This window comes from Typopeltis vanoorti, chromosome 9 (assembly GCF_054136105.1).
Source record: "Typopeltis vanoorti isolate ZY-2024b chromosome 9, IOZ_Tvanoo_1.0, whole genome shotgun sequence".
NCBI lineage: Eukaryota > Metazoa > Arthropoda > Arachnida > Uropygi > Thelyphonidae > Typopeltis > Typopeltis vanoorti.
In genome coordinates, this window is record NC_143557.1 from 130,581,000 (window position 1) to 130,599,459 (window position 18,460).

An 18,460-nucleotide genomic window follows, 5' to 3' on the forward strand; every position below is an offset into this window, starting at 1 on the left:
ATCTAGCCTGGCTCCCACTGATGTGACTCAATAAAGGTCGAAACCGGTCTGGGTAGTGGCCCCTTGCCTTTAATACAATTTTTTTTCTTCTTCTGTAGATATAGATTTCTACAAGACAAAAATTTATCTCGTAGAAATGTTATTATACAGCTGAAATAATTAAACTGTGTCACCTGTTTTCTATTATTTTACTTTATAGAACTTACTATCAGAAACCAACAATATATATATATATACATATATATATGGCATTTAAAGATAGGGATGATGTCAGATCAAAAAATAGTTCTATAAAGTAAAATAATAGAAAACAGATGACACAGTTTAATTATTTCAGCTGTATAATAACATTTCTACGAGATAAATTTTTGTCTTGTAGAAATCTATATCTACAGAAGAAGAAAAAAAAATTTAGAAAATCTTAAAACAATTAAAAGACACAGAATAAAAAAAAAGACCAATAACTCAACTAAAATTTTATAAAGTAATGGCCACTACCACTCTACTATATGATTCAGAAACTTTTGTCCTTAAAAAGAAATATGAAAGCAAAATACATGCTGCAGAGATGAGATTTTAAGACAAATTAAAGGATGCACAAAATCGGACCATATAAGAAATGAAGTCATCAGAAAACAACTAGATATTTAAGATGTAAATGGAGAGATCAAGGAAATCAGAGAGAAATTGAAACAACGTCTATTTTGGGGAAAAATATCGGCTACCAAAAGAGGTGGATATACATAGACCAAAGGGAGAGAGAGAGAGAGAGAGAGAGAGAGAGAGAGAGAGGAAGGCCAGTGACAAGAAGTCCAGTGAAGCCAGAACAGTCATTAAAAGGACTGTTCTGGGACGAAGCAAGAATGCTTTTCATCTTCCCCGTTATCTGTAGAGGACAGTGTAGGGATAAGGTGTTATTCAGCAATTAAAGCTCTGATCATGGCAGGAGAGTAACAGCAATAGCCGAGCCTCAGTTAGAACTTCATTGGCGACAGCATTAGCATCCATTACCCTCCAGGGGTATTGGATTGAATGAATCAATCACCGACTTTGTAAGTAAAGGTGAAATCTCAAAAAATCGGACGATCTCTAGGCCACTCCATAGTGGGCGAAAGACCGTCCCTATCTCAGCGTTGGTTCCACTCAGTGACGGGCTCCCCGACCACCGAGCAGAACCGCTCAAATTCCGAAGAAAATAATTCACCGACAAAGCCCCTCAGCGGGCCGTGCCGGAGAACATTCACCCCGATACGCAAAGTGCTCCCTTAAGGCAAAAACCTTAAGAGAGCGAACTCAAAAACTCTCGAAACTCATCACCCAAGGGGGTAACAGCAACAGCCGTACCTCAGTTGAACTTCACCGGTACAGCATTGCCAACTATTACCCCCAAGGGTATTAATGAATCAATCACCGCATCCCACAGTCGATTGATCCTCAACTTCCGAAGCCAGAACAGGCAAATGTCTAATCCTTAAAGAGAAGAAGAAATGTAGATTATTTTTTGGTGTATAGTTACTTTGTTTGTTTTCTAAGAAATAAATAACATATTTTATTATTTTTTCCCTTTAAATTCATTAAAGTATTCTACATACAGTACGGTAAACAGAGTGCGATTTATTTGCAGTCTCTTTCACAGTAATGGATAAACAATAATTTTTCTAAAAAAGATCGTGTTTGTGATACAGAGACAAGTCCTCGACCAGTTCCTTGTGCCCTAACATTTCGAAGGAAGTTAACTTACACCAAAAGAAACGCGTCCCAATCTTTTTTCTCATCACCCTGTAGCAAGCGAGCAACTCCTCAATAAAGAGCTCTCAGATCTGAGGACCCACAAAAACTCCTTTAATTTTCTTTTAGCTTAGTCCAGGGAATTTGTCAGCCAGGTACTTGAAAGCTGATCCAGTGCGGTCCATGATTTTAAGAAGTTTTTTGCTAGACCGAGTTTGATGTGTAGGAGTGGTAGCAGACTTTTGTGCGCTTGTTCTGGTGCTGAGTGTTGCACATTCTTCTTCTTTCTGACCTTCAGAGATTTCCTCCAAAGCCAGTCTCTCTTCACATAGTGCAAAGTCACTCGGACATTTTCCTTGAGAAGATTCCCTTGTAGAAGACTTGAATCTCAGTAACTCCGCTTTTGCCTTGGACAGCTCCAGATTGCGAATAAGATCGTTTATTTCTTCTTGTGTCAGAATGTGTGCTGCAGATGTATGCCGATATATGGATCATCATTTGACGCTGAAGGCTCAGGAGAACCGGCATTATCCTCCGAATTGACGGAAAATTCTTGTGGAGGTTCGGGAACGGGAAGTCTACCGTGCGAAACTGATCGGAGAGTATATGATATATTCGGGTACGCTATTGTCCACTTCATTTTCCTCGTGATACCTCCCGAAACAGGTTGTACCATGCAGAAGGAGCTGGCTTTTGTATGATTGATTGGATTTCTCATAGGAAGCAAATAGCATCGACACTTTACGCCTTTTAGCTACTCCGGAAGATTTCTAGGCATGGAGCCCAGCCTTGTTCTGGTTCCCGATCTTACATCCAAAATAAAGCTGATACACCATTACACTCACGAAGTGATGGCCTTTTTCTGGCTTGCAACTTCCCTCGTATTGGTAATAGTGCAAATAACAACAGTTATTTGCACTATTGCCAATACGAGGCATCACTACAGCTGGATTTACACTGTAGAGATCACTAGTGTAGTACTTATGACACAGGAGTAAATGGGGGTGCAGTTCAGGAAGTCGCACAAACGCTTGCACAAAGTACGAGACTTCACTTTATAGTTGTCGTAAGATGATTGCATCATCTTACGACATCGATGTCATGACTCAACTGTACTTCATCAGCCAATGATGCAATAGCTCCTGGGGGTGTTGTGTATGATTGGCTGATGCAATATGTTTCAATCAGGAGATAGAAATACAGTATTGCTAAATGATACCTATGTACGCAATGCGGACTGAGTTTCTTTTAAACAAGAGCCATTCTACAGATTTTATTGTCATTTTCGTGTTCAGCACATGGAAGTTACTAAAGAATCGCTATTTCAGAGGCATCTTGCATGTTGTCGTGTACTTAAACCATATAATAAAACTGTACATCGTATCTTGCAGTACCATCACTAACGAAGTTTGTCCTGTACATTAAACTCACTCTTCTAATGAAAATACGTTCCATCTCACGTTCCACTTAATATATGAAATAATTTTAAATGCGATAATGCTATTATTGCGAAAGTATCCCTTTCTAATGATACGGCTGAAAATTAATAAAATGCATGGATGAAAATGTAGAATATCACCTGTTATCGCATTTTCATCGCAGTATGTACTTTTTTCTTCAACTTGATGAGTCCACTGATTTTGTTGGCGATTCTAATCTAATTTTCTTGCATATTGTCAGATAACAATTTACGTGAATGCATGAATATGAGTGACATTTAAAAATGTATAACAAGATAATATAATAATATAATGTACAATGAAATAGATATTGATGGTGGTAGAGAAGGCATAAATTCCAATCGAGTTTCCAATTTCGATTCCAATAAAAGCTTTGAGCCGGTTTGTTGGATGAAAAAAGTCAACTTGATACTACCAGATCAGACTGGATAACTCACCTTCGTTTGGAGACCTTTCAGAAAGTTTCTTGGCATGGAAGATGGGATTAGAATCTTGCCAATGACAATTTTAAAAATAAAAAAGAAATAAGAACAAAATAGACCATCTCCAGGAATTGTCAAAGTAAGCGAGTGCGGCAAAAAAATAAATAAAATAAAAATAAATAAATAAATAAATTCCCCGCGAGTGGAATGCTTTGCAGGATGTGTGATTTCAGGAGATGGTGACTCATTCAATGGTATGACAGCATTGCACTTTGTAGATTACTGCCTTTTCAAATCACCATCGTCCTGAGTGATAATGCTAACATATCCACAATTTAAATCATAAATTCCAGTTTATAGTAGAATGATCCAGATGACGTTACTGTCATGTCATTGCTTCACTATGTACCTTGTGAGTGAATATTTAAATATTGAGCAGCCAGATGGAAGATCATAGGACAGAAAAGAAACACGAAATTTAAATTATGAATTACACTTTTCGTATTCGATATTATTACACGAAAAATTCGGTGAAACTTGAACAGAACTAATAGTATTTATAAAGAGCAAACAAAATAAACGTCTGTCACAATGGTGCCTGTGTTATAACAAGACCTGTAAGTTTATCTTTCCATACGCACATCTGGCACCTTTTATTACGAAGATTTCGAGAGAGGCACCACTCTGATCTTATCGCAGCTTTAAAGGTGTGTAGACTTCTTATCTTGTGTTGTTCATAATTCGAAAGGCACCCCTAGAGAACGCAGTACTTCATACAGGTCAATCGGCTCCCACTTAAGGTAAGTTTTTCTTCAAAAACTGAAATTATACAATTTCATTTAGCATTAAGGTAATTAAACCTGTCATATGCTGCTGGAATTTAGCATACAAATTGGAACTAAGAGCCTAGCAATTAATTTGTTTACGTGTAGCAAATTTTGAGGACTTAACTATCTATTTAGAATAGAGACATTAATATTAATTATAAGGTGTCTTGAGCTTGTGCAGTCGCATAATTATCATGATGACTCCCTGAATTATTAAATATTTTAATTAACTGACACCCCCATGGATCAATTCATTGTCTTTTATAAACGTGTAATTAAAAAGAATCCCCTCCCCTGGTTGTCTTTATAATTACCTGAATGTTTCTTCATGATATAAGTTATTTCACTAACATAGTGTCAGAGGTAAAGCAATCCGGGATATTTAAAAATTACTTTTGTAATATATGAAAACATTTAGCTAGATAGAATAATAATATTTGATATACTCGAAGGAATACATTACAAAGGTTTATTAACTGTCTTTTCTTTTGTAAATGTAAAATGATATTTACTCAAGGCCTAACTTAAATTGAAGCATACAAACATAATTTAATTATATGTATATGTATATATACGAGGGTAGTCTTAAAATTTCTCGGCCTAGCCCATAGATGGCAACACTATCGGCAATATTTTTTTCTTAGTTGGTACATCTGTCGTAAGCATCCAAGTAAAATTGCAAGTCATTCTACCGAGTAGTTTGCTTTATACAGCAAAAGTGTTGTCTGTATCCCTTGAAATGAAAAAAAATTCTTTGTACTAGAAAATTTAACGCCGAAAGAAATTCGTTCGAAGTTCATAAAAGTTTACGGGCACTCTTCGCCTTCGTTTTCGACAATTAAGAAATGGGATGCCGAGTTTAAACGCGGCTGCACCAGCCGTGAAGATGATCCACGTGAAGGAGAAGTGTAACAACACCAGAAACTATTCATCAAGTGCACGATATGATATTGGATGACCTTCGAGTCAAATTGCGTGAAACTGCTGAGACTATAGGCATTTCAAAAGGATATTGTAGGATATATTTTGCACGAAGAATTGCAAATGAAAAGGTTTTGCTCAAGATGTGTGCGCACTGGCTCACAGCAGATCAGAAACACACGCGCATGAAAATCTCTGAACAGTGCTTGCAGTGTTTTAACAAGAATTAAACTGATGTTTGCATCGATTTATTACTATGAATGAGACTTGGATTCATCATTGCACGCCAGAATCCAAACAGCGGACAGAAGCCGGTTGTTCAGCGCAAAAAAGACAGAGTCGGTTCCATCAGCAGGAAAGGTCATGGTATCGGCATTTTGGGATCCTAAAGGCATTTTATTTATTCATTATCTTGAAAAGGGTAAACCAATAACAGGGGAATATTATTCCGATCTTTTAACCAGACTAGACGAAAAAATTCGTGAAAAAAGATCCGGTTTGCAGAAGAAAAAAAAATCATCTTTCAAAGAGGTCCATTTGGTTCATCAAAAAGAGAACATATAATACATATAATATCCCAAGGTGGAAATTATTCCAAGCTTGTGAGGAGGGAAATGATGGGACTGTCTGTGCAGATATCTGTTGGTATGTGTGGACTTTCTTTATATCGATATTTTTAGTTTACCAGAAGAGCGAGTCAGTTTGACATCAAGAAAGGGTAAGGAAGTATTTGTTTCAAGCTCAGCAGTAAACTTAATACTTTGATGTCGGCTATTGAGATGTTCGAGGAAAACCATAAGGGATGCATGTCTATGGCTCCAAACAATGAAGACATCATCCACATAACGTTTCCAAACTTTAGGTGTTAAAATAAAGGAAGAGATAGCCTTGGTTTCAAAATCCTCTAAGTAAATATTTGCGAGTACAGGGGATAAAGGATTACCCATAGCCAGTCCATGATTTTGTTTGTATATATTATCCTGAAATTTGAAGTAACCGGACCTGATGCAATGTGTAAGCAAGGCTAACATTTTTTTGGATAACATGTCCTTGGTAATGTTAGGACTTCGTCTGTAGGGACATCATTTCTCTCCTCATAAGCTAGTTTTCAGATGGTTTAAATAAAGAAGTTTTCAGATGGTTTATTTTTGTAAGCAGTTCATTTGGGTCATCAAGAACTGCTTACAAAAATAAACCATCTGAAAACTTCTTTCGAAGTTAATGGATATTCCAAGAAAATCATTGACAAATTCCTTCTTAATCCTACTAGACATCACTCAGAAGAAATAAATAGATTCAAAGGCAATATATCTATTCCTTACATAAGTACTGCTTCACACAAATTAGCAAACGTTCTAAGAAAATATAATATCAGAACCTTGTTCACTCCACTTCCAAAGATCCGGTCCTTAATTAGCCACCCAAAGCCTTGTCATCATCAACTCAAATACCCTGGTGTATATAAAATATTATGTGACTGCGATATTCCTTATTTCGGGCACACAGACAAATCTGTCGAAATGCGTATAGAAGAACACATGAGAGACATTATTTACAAGAGACAGCGAGCGAGTGCATTATCAAGTCATATCCTTTTCTCGGCTAATCCTAATGATGATAACCAAAGTCACAAAGTCTGCTTGGAAAAATCTACTAACATCTTCCGTTGCAGTGACGAAATAGAGAGAAAAATTGTGGAATCGAGAGAAATCATCTTCAATCCTGTTCATCTAAATAACAACTTAAGCTACAACCTCCCAGATAGTCATTCAGCTGTAATCATGTACTGGCGTTCACGTGATGCAGCAAGCACGCACTCTCCCAACAATGCAACAAACGAAAGAACAGCTTCAAATACAACTACAACGTTTTCATGCTAAAGATGTATGAAGACTGTCTGTGTTGTTTATAGTCTTTTAACCCTCAATGTTTAGCGTTTTTTCTTTTTTTTTCTTTTATAATGTCACCTGAAGAAGGCTGTTAAAATTAAAAGTGTGTTTATATTATATTAATATATATATATATATATATATATATATATATATATATATATATATATATATATATATATATATATATATATATATATATATATATATATATATATATATATATATATATATATATATATATATATATATATATATATATATATATATTCATTTTAATATAAACTGACTAAAAAACCGAGAATTATAACAAATTGAGATTTATTTGGAACGCAACATGTTTCGTCAGGATCGACTTCATCAGGCGTTAAGAACATAGAAAGTTATTAAAAGACACTGAAAACATTGAGACGCTCTGAAACTATACAATTATAAAACTATAATATTCGACTGTAAATTGCAGTTTTAACTTGAGCTATAACTTGAGCTATAGTCCGTGTTAAAGTTCTATTGTTGTCTACTTGTGCGTGTGTGGAACCACGCGATCTCCAGTATCTGATAGTAGAGCTGAAAGAGTCAGGCAAATTATAGCTGAGATTGTTGTTCATATGAAAAGGGTCCAAGGTGATTTCTTTTGGCTCGACAATGCGGCGTTCTACCTCATAGTTGCAAATGTGTAGGTTTGAAGCTGTTCCCCAATTTACTTCATGTTGGCGGCTTTGGTTGTTCGTGTTTATTGAAAACAGGACATGGGCCGACAGAACAGTAGCTCTGGTTCTCTTATAAGCATTGTCACGCTGGTGCTCTTCGAGGCGTAGTAAGATAGATTTCTCCGTTTGCCCATAGTAAGGCTTTCTGCACTCACATGTGACCTTGTATACACCTGAGAATTGTAGAAGGTTGTGAGATTGTTTATAGTTGTTGACACGTGATCTTATTTTTGCCAGAGTCTAGAAGCACGTTTGTGTATTAAACTTCTTTACGATTCTACTCAGCTTTTTGGATAGTGTGCTGATATATGGCAAGACGATATGACCTTTGGAGTCGTCCTGTGTCTCTACGTTGCTACGTTGACGGTGGGATAGTTGTTTGTTAATACTTTTTAAAGAGTAGCCATTGTTTTTAAAGGTCCATTTAAGATGTTGTAGTTCTTTTTTTAGTTCTTCTTCATCTGACAGTACAGATCTTGCACGATTCGCTAGAGTTGATATAATACCCAACTTTTGTGCTGGATGGTGATGTGAGGACTCATGCAAATATCTGTCTGTGTGTGTTGGCTTTCTAAATATAGAGACTTTTATTGATTCAGGCGTCTTGATGAGTTTAACATCTAAGAAACAGAGGGAACTATTTTCTTCAATCTCCATGGTCAATTTTATATCCTGATGGATGCTATTTAAGTGGTTGAGAAACCTGTGAAGATTCTCAATACCGTGTTCCCATATGAGGAATATATCGTCCACACATCTAAGCCAAATTATTGGTTTTAAACTAAAAGAGGAGATTGTCTTTTGTTCAAAATCCTCGAAAAAATGTTGGCTAATATTGGAGAGAGGGGGCTTCCCATAGCTAATCCTTTGACCTGTTTATAAATTTTACCTTCGAATTCAAAATAGCCAGAGTTTACACAGTGAGATAGTAGAGAGAACATTTTATTTGAAATCTTGTTCTTTAAAATATGGAGAACTTCTTGTGTCGGGATGTTGGTAAAGAGTGCTACCACGTCAAAGCTCAACAACATGATGTCAGAAGATTTGAGTTTTAAGTCCTTGATTTTTGAGACAAAATCTGTTGAGTTTTTAATATAAGAAGAAGATATATATATATATATATATATATATATATATATATATATATACGAGGATGGTCTACACACACACACACACACACAGAGAGAGAGAGAGAGAGAGAGAGAGAGAATTCTGCATATTCTTATTTATTTCTCCTTAATTAAATAGCTGATCATGGATATTTAAGTGTAAATGAGATCTGTATTCACTTTTAGCAAAAATATGTGATGATAATGATTTTATCGAAAAAGAGCAATATCCAGCCTTTGCTACAGAATGTGCTTAAAAATAAAATTATCCAGATATGGAATATGTTAATTTCAAAAGAAAAAAAAACTGTAACGTGTATTATGTTTTATGAGGTATGAAATTAGTTGAATAAAGGAAGGTGTGCTTAGAGCTCTTCTACTAATTATGTTTCGTCATTTGCTTATGAATGACATTTTTTTCGTTTAATAATAAATAACAACACTCTTTGTCAAAATAGCCAAATTTACTTGCATGCATTAATCATTTAAAATCACGAGTGTGTCATATAACTGATTATAAATAGTATGAATTTCAGTGTAGCTCAGTAGAAGTGGCGTTTGCCCTCTACAGCGCTTGGCCGCACGACGAAAGGCGTTCGAGTATAGTCGCCGACTAGAGGAACTTTTTCTAAGCCTTTTCTCGACCAGTTCCAGAGTAAGTCGATCTCTGGCACGGGCTAGCGGGTTTTTCCTCACAGAAAATCGCGTTTTTCGTCCCGTAAACTTAAGAAAATCGGCCGTTGAACCCACACTATTTTCAGACATTAAATATATTGTGTTAGGGTTAGGAACCACCAGATGGCGGCACTTACTAGCTGCCTTCTTCATTGCGTGCCGATTAATTAGTGATAGCCTTGGGCCAGCTATCTCTGATTGGCTACCAGTGGAGATTGAACTGCCCACTCAGTCTCCAAAAGTTAGATAGGGCTTAAAAACGGCCTCGCCTACTCCCTATATACGGAAACAAAAAGGCGTTAGCTGATTTTTTATTTATTTATTTTTTTGAATTTCAGATTTAATCGTCAGCTAATTACTTGTTTGGAGATAATGATTACCTAGTACAGAGAATTCAGGATATATAGTTACCTAGCAACAATTAAAAACAATTTCATTTTCTGACGAAGATATGATTAGGTCAAACTACTTTTGAACTGTTAGAGGTGTATATAGAAAAAAATATAAATTTGTATAATTTTGCAGTTTTATTTGAAATTTTAAAACTAATTAAATTATTTATTTCCTTATCTAATTACTTGTTTAGAAATAATAAATTTTTTGCAAGAATATCAATATTATTTAAAACAATTGGTATTGGTTAGCACATTATTAATATAATCCATTAACAATATAGATCAGTGTTTCCCAACTTTTTTGAAGTCGTGGATCCCCTGTAGCGAATGTTAATCACCATTAAATCCAAAACTGGAAATTTTTTATATTTTACATATCATAAAGTTGAAGTAATAAATTACAATTTTACAACACTAAATGTGTCATTTATGACAATGCAATACTGTTATAAATGGAGATATTCGGAAGAAAATGAACAAATCAATTAGGCCAGGTGTGAACAACACGATAAGATAAAGTTTAATAGAAATAAACTATCCCGCGGACCCACTTTGAATTATTCGCGTACCCCCGGGGGTCCGCGGACCACAGGTTGGGAAACACTGATATAGATTACTCACAATAATTGCAAAATATTTTTATCTTGACAAATGTGAAAAGGTCTTAATAAAATTTAATTAAAAGCAGACATTTTGACACTTTTCGTTATGATAATAAAATTCTTATAAACTTGAAATTATTTTGAAAATTAATTTCAAGTATAACTGTTTCACAATATATCATTTCACGCTCCAGGTGGCACTCGTATCGGTGAGATCTGGTGATGATTCAGTTGAGATTGGTGAATCAATATTGACAAGGACGTGAATCTGACGTGCTTTAGATATATTGATAATCGTGCAAATAAAACGTGATTTTGCACGATTATCAATATATTGCATGTTCCATTGATATATATAAGGAAATTAAATGACTCTATACCGAGAATGACAAGTTTAATGTTAAGATACAACTAGTTTCGTTGAATATATCAACTTCTTCAGGTATCACAGAAAAAGAATTAAATAAAAAATAACAGAGACATGATAAAATACATTAACAGATCCAGTATAAAACTCAAGTACATGTACATTCAAAAGAGAGGAATGCATGCTTGAGTTCCAACTGAAGTTGACTACGTGCGAGAGCTGGCGTGAGTGCGCCAGTATTGGATAGTGGCAACGTGCGCGTCAGCGATATTATAGCTAAGGCTATTGTTAATATGAGATGAATCAAGCGATATTTCTCTAGATTCAATTATGTTTCTTTCAAGTTCATCATAGCACACATGGATATTTGACGTTAGGCTAGTCTACGAGGTGTTGGCGACCCTCATCCGAGTTCATAGAGAAGAGAATATGGTTAGAGAGAGAGCGCTGACTCTGGTTCTGTTGTAGGAAATGTCTCTTTTATGTTCTTCCATGCGTAAAAATATGGATTTAGCTGTCTGGCCGTAATATGGTCTGCCACAATCACACAGAATCTTTTAGACTCCTGGATACTGAGTAGGGAGATGTTTCATTTTAGGTCTACTGAGTATGGAATGAAGTTTAGGAAAAGTAGTGAAGCAAGTTCTAATGTCGAATTTCTGGAGCATTTTAGCAAGTTTTGGGGAGAGAGACCTGATATATGGTAACGAAATAAAAGCCCTTGGTGGAGAAGAATCTTCAGCAGCAGTTGAAGAATCTTCAACTGCTGCTGAATATATATATATATATATATATATATATATATATATATATATATATATATATATATATATATATATATATATATATATTAATGTTTATTATTTACTCAGTAGAACTGTGTATAAAAAAGGAAATGAAATGACTCTATATCGAGAATGTATATAAAACTGTATATAATATATATATATATTAATGTTCATGTGTGTGTGTGTTTGAGAAAATAATATTCTAAACAAAATCAATATTATTATTGCCAACGATTTTTTGAGAACAGAGATGAAACTTAAAAAAAATAATTCCTCATGCAAACTTTTTGAAGAAAACTTGGTGTTTTATACAACTGACAGATAAAAACTGAAGAATTTTTCAGTTTTTATGATATCTTTTCTTTGTACTCATGAAAACGTTAAAAAAACATTTAGAAATGCTTAAATTATTCATTTTAAATTTAGGAATTTATATATTATCATTATTCTTCCTAATATTATATATGTATCGTTTTAAGCATATTCAACTTAAAAGAATAATTCAGGAATCGTCTGAAAAAAAAATACTGAAAAAGAGCATCTAATCTCTGACTAGAATCGAATCTATAACGGTCTCAGTTCTGTGCTGATTTAGTTTCACGGATATTACGACGAGGTTATTAGTCACCTTATTCCTCCATGAAATTGTCTAAAAATGTGGTTCATCGATGAATCGACGTCAGTCAACACCCAGGTGGGAACCCGTCGGAGCGCCCTTTGAAGTCACTTAAAATATGATGAACAATAATCTTAAATTGCATTCAATGAAATGAAGTTACATTCAATAATTAAAACATTTTTCCCGAAAAATTTATTTAGGAAAGACACACTTTCGGTGATGCTCCTTATCCTTATAAGGACTGGCTTAAAGGGGCGAAGCAAGAATGCTTTTCATATAAGGTGTTATTGAGCTATTAAAGCTCTGATCGTGGCAGGAGGGTAACAGCAATAGCCGAGACGCAGTTAAAACTTCATTCGCTACAGCATTGCCATCCATTACCCCCCAAGGGTATTCACGAACCTCATACTTACAGTCCTTATAAGGACTGGCTTAAAGGGGCGAAGCAAGAATGCTTTTCATCTTCTCCGTTATCTGTAGAGGACAGTGTAGGGATAAGGTGTTATTGAGCTATTAAAGCTCTGATCATGGCAGGAGGGTAACAACAATAGCCGAGCCTCAGTTAGAACTTCATTGGTTACAGCATTGCCATCCGTTACCCTCCAAGGGTATTGGATTGAATGAATCAATCACCGACTACGTAAGTAAAGGTGAAATCTCAAAAATACGGACGATCTCTAGGCCACTCCATAGTGGGCGAAAGACCGTCCTAATCTCAGCGTTGGTTCCACTCAGTGACGGGCTCCCCGACCACTGAGCAGAACCACTCATATTCCGAGGAAAATAATTCACCGGCAAGTACCCCTCAGCGGGCCGTGCCGGAGAACACTTTCCCCGGAGACTCAAAGTGCTCCCTTAGGGCAAAACCTAAGAGAACGAACTCATTTACCCAGGATAACAGCAACAGCCGAACCTCAGTTAAACTTCATTGGTTCAGCATTGCCATCCGTTACCCTATATGGGCATCTCATATAAAATCAATCACCGTATGTGTAAGTAAAGGTGATATCTCAAAAATATCGGACGATCTCTAGGCCACTCATTCGTGGGCGAAAGACCGTCCAAATCTCAGCGTTGGTTCTACTCAGTGAAACTCGAGTACCGAGCAGAACCGCTCATTCCGAAGAAAATAATTCACCGGCAAGTACCCCTCAGCGGGCGGTGCCGGAGAACACTTTCCCCGGTAACTCAAAGTGCTCCCTTAGGGCAAAACCTAAGAGAGCGAACTCATTAACCCAGGATAACAGCAACAGCCGAACCTCAGTTAAACTTCATTGGTTCAGCATTGCCATCCGTTACCCTATATGTATGAGCATCTCATATAAAATCAATCACCGTATGTGTAAGTAAAGGTGATATCTCAAAAATATCGGACGATCTCTAGGCCACTCATTCGTGGGCGAAAGACCGTCCAAATCTCAGCGTTGGTTCTACTCAGTGAAACTCGAGTACCGAGCAGAACCGCTCATTTCGAAGAAAATAATTCACCGGCAAGTACCCCTCAGCGGGCCTTGCCAGAGAACACTTTCCCCGGTAACTCAAAGTCCTCCCTTAGGTCAAAACCTAAGAGAGCGAACTCATTTACCCAGGATAACAGCAACAGCCGAACCTCAGTTAAACTTCATTGGTTCAGCATTGCCATCCGTTACCCTATATGGGCATCTCATATAAAATCAATCGACTATGTAAGTAAAGGTTCAATCTCAAAAATATGGACGATCTCTAGGCCACTCATTCGTGGGCGAAAGACCATCCAAATCTCAGCGTTGGTTCTACTCAGTGAAACTCGATTACCGAGCAGAACCGCTCAAATTCCGAGGAAAATAATTCACCGATAAAGCCCCTAAACGGGCCGTGCCGGAGAACACTTTCCCCGGAGACTCAAAGTGCTCCCTTAAGGTAAAAACCTTAAGAGAGCGGACTCAAAAACTCCTCGCCCAAAGGGGTAGCAGCAACAGCCGAACCTCAGTTAAACTTCATTGGTACAGCTTTGCATTGCTATCCATCACCCCCAAGGGTATTAATGAACCAATCGACTATGTAAGTAAAAGTTCAATCTCAAAAATATGAACGATCTCTAGGCCACTCATTCGTGGGCGAAAGACCGTCCAAATCTCAGCGTTGGTTCTATTCAGTGAAACTCGATTACCGAGCAGAACCGCTCAAATTCCGAGGAAAATAATTCACCGACAAAGCCCCTCAGCGGGCCGTGCCGGAGAACACTTTCCCCGGAGACTCAAAGTGCTCCCTTAAGGTAAAAACCTTAAGAGAGCGGACTCAAAAACTTCTCGCCCAAAGGGGTAGCAGCAACAGCCGAACCTCAGTTAAACTTCATTGGTATAGCTTTGGCGTTGCTATCCATCACCCCCAAGAGCATTAATGAACCAATCGACTATGTAAGTAAAGGTTCAATCTCAAAAATATGGATATGGACGATCTCTAGGCCACTCCATAGTGGGCGAAAGACCGTCCAAATCTCAGCGTTGGTTCTACTCAGTGAAACTCGATTACCGAGCAGAACCGCTGAAATTCCGAGGAAAATAATTCACCGACAAAGCCCCTCAGCGGGCCGTGCCGGAGAACACCACCCCCGGAGACTCAAAGTGCTCCCTTAAGGTAAAAACCTTAAGAGAGCGGACTCAAAAACTCCTCGCCCAAAGGGGTAGCAGCAACAGCCGAACCTCAGTTAAACTTCGTTGGTACAGCTTTGCGTTGCTATACATATACATCACCCCCAAGGGCATTAATGAACCAATCGACTATGTAAGTAAAGGTTCAATCTCAAAAATATGGACGATCTCTAGGCCACTCATTCGTGGGCGAAAGACCGTCCAAATCTCAGCGTTGGTTCTACTCAGTGAAACTCGATTACCGAGCAGAACCGCTCAAATTCCGAGGAAAATAATTCATAATTCACCGACAAAGCCCCTCAGCGGGCCGTGCCGGAGAACACCTTCGCCGGAGACTCAAAGTGCTCCCTTAAGGCAAAAACCTTAAGAGAGCGAACTCAAAAACTCATCGCCCAAGTGGGTAACAGCAACAGCCGAACCTCAGTTAAACTTCATTGGTACAGCTTTGCGTTGCTATACATATACATCACCCCCAAGGGCATTAATGAACCAATATACATCACCCCCAAGGGCATTAATGAACCAATCGACTATGTAAGTAAAGGTTCAATCTCAAAAATATGGACGATCTCTAGGCCACTCATTCGTGGGCGAAAGACCGTCCAAATCTCAGCGTTGGTTCTACTCAGTGAAACTCGATTACCGAGTAGAACCGCTCAAATTCCGAGGAAACTAATTCACCGACAAAGCCCCTCAGCGGGCCGTGCCGGAGAACACCTTCCCCGGAGACTCAAATTGCTCCCTTAAGGCAAAAACCTTAAGAGAGCGAACTCAAAAACTCATCGCCCAAGTGGGTAACAGCAACAGCCGAACCTCAGTTAAACTTCATTGGTACAGCTTTGCGTTGCTATCCATCACCCCCAAGGGCATTAATGAACCAATCGACTATGTAATTAAAGGTTCAATCTCAAAAATATCGGACGATCTCTAGGCCACTCATTCGTGGGCGAAAGACCGTCCAAATCTCCGCGTTGGTTCTACTCAGTGAAACTCGAGTACCGAGCAGAACCGCTCATATTCCGAGGAAAATAATTCACCGACAAATCCCCTCAGCGGGCCGTGCCGGAGAACACCTTCCCCGGACACTCAAAGTGCTCCCTGAAGGCAAAAACCTTAAGAGAGCGAACTCAAAAACTCATCGCCCAAGGGGGTAAGAGCAACAGCCGAACCTCAGTTAAACTTCATTGGTACAGCTTTGCGTTGCTATCCATCACCCCCAAGGGCATTAATGAACCAACCAATCGACTATGTAAGTAAAGGTTCAATCTCAAAAATATCGGACGATCTCTAGGCCACTCATTCGTGGGCGAAATACCGTCCAAATCTCAGCGTTGGTTCTACTCAGTGAAACTCGATTACCGAGCAGAACCGCTCAAATTCCGAGGAAAATAATTCACCGACAAAGCCCCTCAGTGGGCCGTGCCGGAGAACACCTTCCCCGGAGACTCAAAGTGCTCCCTTAAGGCAAAAACCTTAAGAGAGCGAACTCAAAAACTCATCGCCCAAAGGGGTAACAGCAACAGCCGAACCTCAGTTAAACTTCATTGGTACAGCTTTGCGTTGCTATCCATCACCCCCAAGGGCATTAATGAACCAACCAATCGACTGTGTAAGTAAAGGTTCAATCTCAAAAATATCGGACGATCTCTAGGCCACTCATTCGTGGGCGAAAGACCGTCCAAATCTCAGCGTTGGTTCTACTCAGTGAAACTCGATTACCGAGCAGAACCGCTCAAATTCCGAGGAAAATAATTCACCGACAAAGCCCCTCAGCGGGCCGTGCCGGAGAACACCTTCCCCGGAGACTCAAAGTGCTCCCTTAAGGCAAAAACCTTAAGAGAGCGAACTCAAAAACTCATCGCCCAAGTGGGAAAGAGCAACAGCCGAACCTCAGTTAAACTTCATTGGTACAGCTTTGCGTTGCTATCCATCACCCCCAAAGGCATTAATGAACCAATCGACCGACTATGTAAGTAAAGGTGAAATCTCAAAAATACGGACGATCTCTAGGCCACTCCATAGTGGGCAAAAGACCGTCCTAATCTCAGCGTTGGTTCCACTCAGTGACGGGCTCCCCGACCACTGAGCAGAACCGCTCAAATTCCGAGGAAAATAATTCACCGACAAAGCCCCTCAGCGGGCCGTGCCGGAGAACACCTTCCCCGGAGACTCAAAGTGCTCCCTTAAGGCAAAAACCTTAAGAGAGCGAACTCAAAAACTCATCGCCCAAGGGGGTAAGAGCAACAGCCGAACCTCAGTTAAACTTCATTGGTACAGCTTTGCGTTGCTATCCATCACCCCCAAGGGCATTAATGAACCAACCAATCGACTATGTAAGTAAAGGTTCAATCTCAAAAATATCGGACGATCTCTAGGCCACTCATTCGTGGGCGAAATACCGTCCAAATCTCAGCGTTGGTTCTACTCAGTGAAACTCGATTACCGAGCAGAACCGCTCAAATTCCGAGGAAAATAATTCACCGACAAAGCCCCTCAGCGGGCCGTGCCGGAGAACACCTTCCCCGGAGACTCAAAGTGCTCCCTTAAGGCAAAAACCTTAAGAGAGCGAACTCAAAAACTCATCGCACAAAGGGGTAACAGCAACAGCCGAACCTCAGTTAAACTTCATTGGTACAGCTTTGCGTTGCTATCCATCACCCCCAAGGGCATTAATGAACCAACCAATCGACTGTGTAAGTAAAGGTTCAATCTCAAAAATATCGGACGATCTCTAGGCCACTCATTCGTGGGCGAAAGACCGTCCAAATCTCAGCGTTGGTTCTACTCAGTGAAACTCGATTACCGAGCAGAACCGCTCAAATTCCGAGGAAAATAATTCACCGACAAAGCCCCTCAGCGGGCCGTGCCGGAGAACACCTTCCCCGGAGACTCAAAGTGCTCCCTTAAGGCAAAAACCTTAAGAGAGCGAACTCAAAAACTCATCGCCCAAGTGGGTAACAGCAACAGCCGAACCTCAGTTAAACTTCATTGGTACAGCTTTGCGTTGCTATCCATCACCCCCAAGGGCATTAATGAACCAATCGACCGACTATGTAAGTAAAGGTGAAATCTCAAAAATACGGACGATCTCTAGGCCACTCCATATATATATATAGTGGGCGAAAGACCGTCCTAATCTCAGCGTTGGTTCCACTCAGTGACGGGCTCCCCGACCACTGAGCAGAACCGCTCAAATTCCGAGGAAAATAATTCACCGACAAAGCCCCTCAGCGGGCCGTGCCGGAGAACACCTTCCCCGGAGACTCAAAGTGCTCCCTTAAGGCAAAAACCCTAAGAGAGCGAACTCAAAAACTCATC

The 18,460-nt window shown here is 38.9% G+C and overlaps 1 protein-coding gene across 1 annotated transcript in view; it reads left to right on the forward strand.

The window, feature by feature from the left end:
- Window positions 1-4,380: 4,380 nt before the first annotated feature.
- The window catches only part of LOC150103549 (uncharacterized), a 98,510-nt gene continuing 84,430 nt past the window's right edge, over window positions 4,381-18,460 (forward strand). Inside the window, exon 1 of the mRNA XM_090397592.1 lies at window positions 4,381-4,410. The gene's annotated coding sequence lies outside the window, so the exon portion shown is untranslated. The remainder of the gene's footprint in view (window positions 4,411-18,460) is intronic.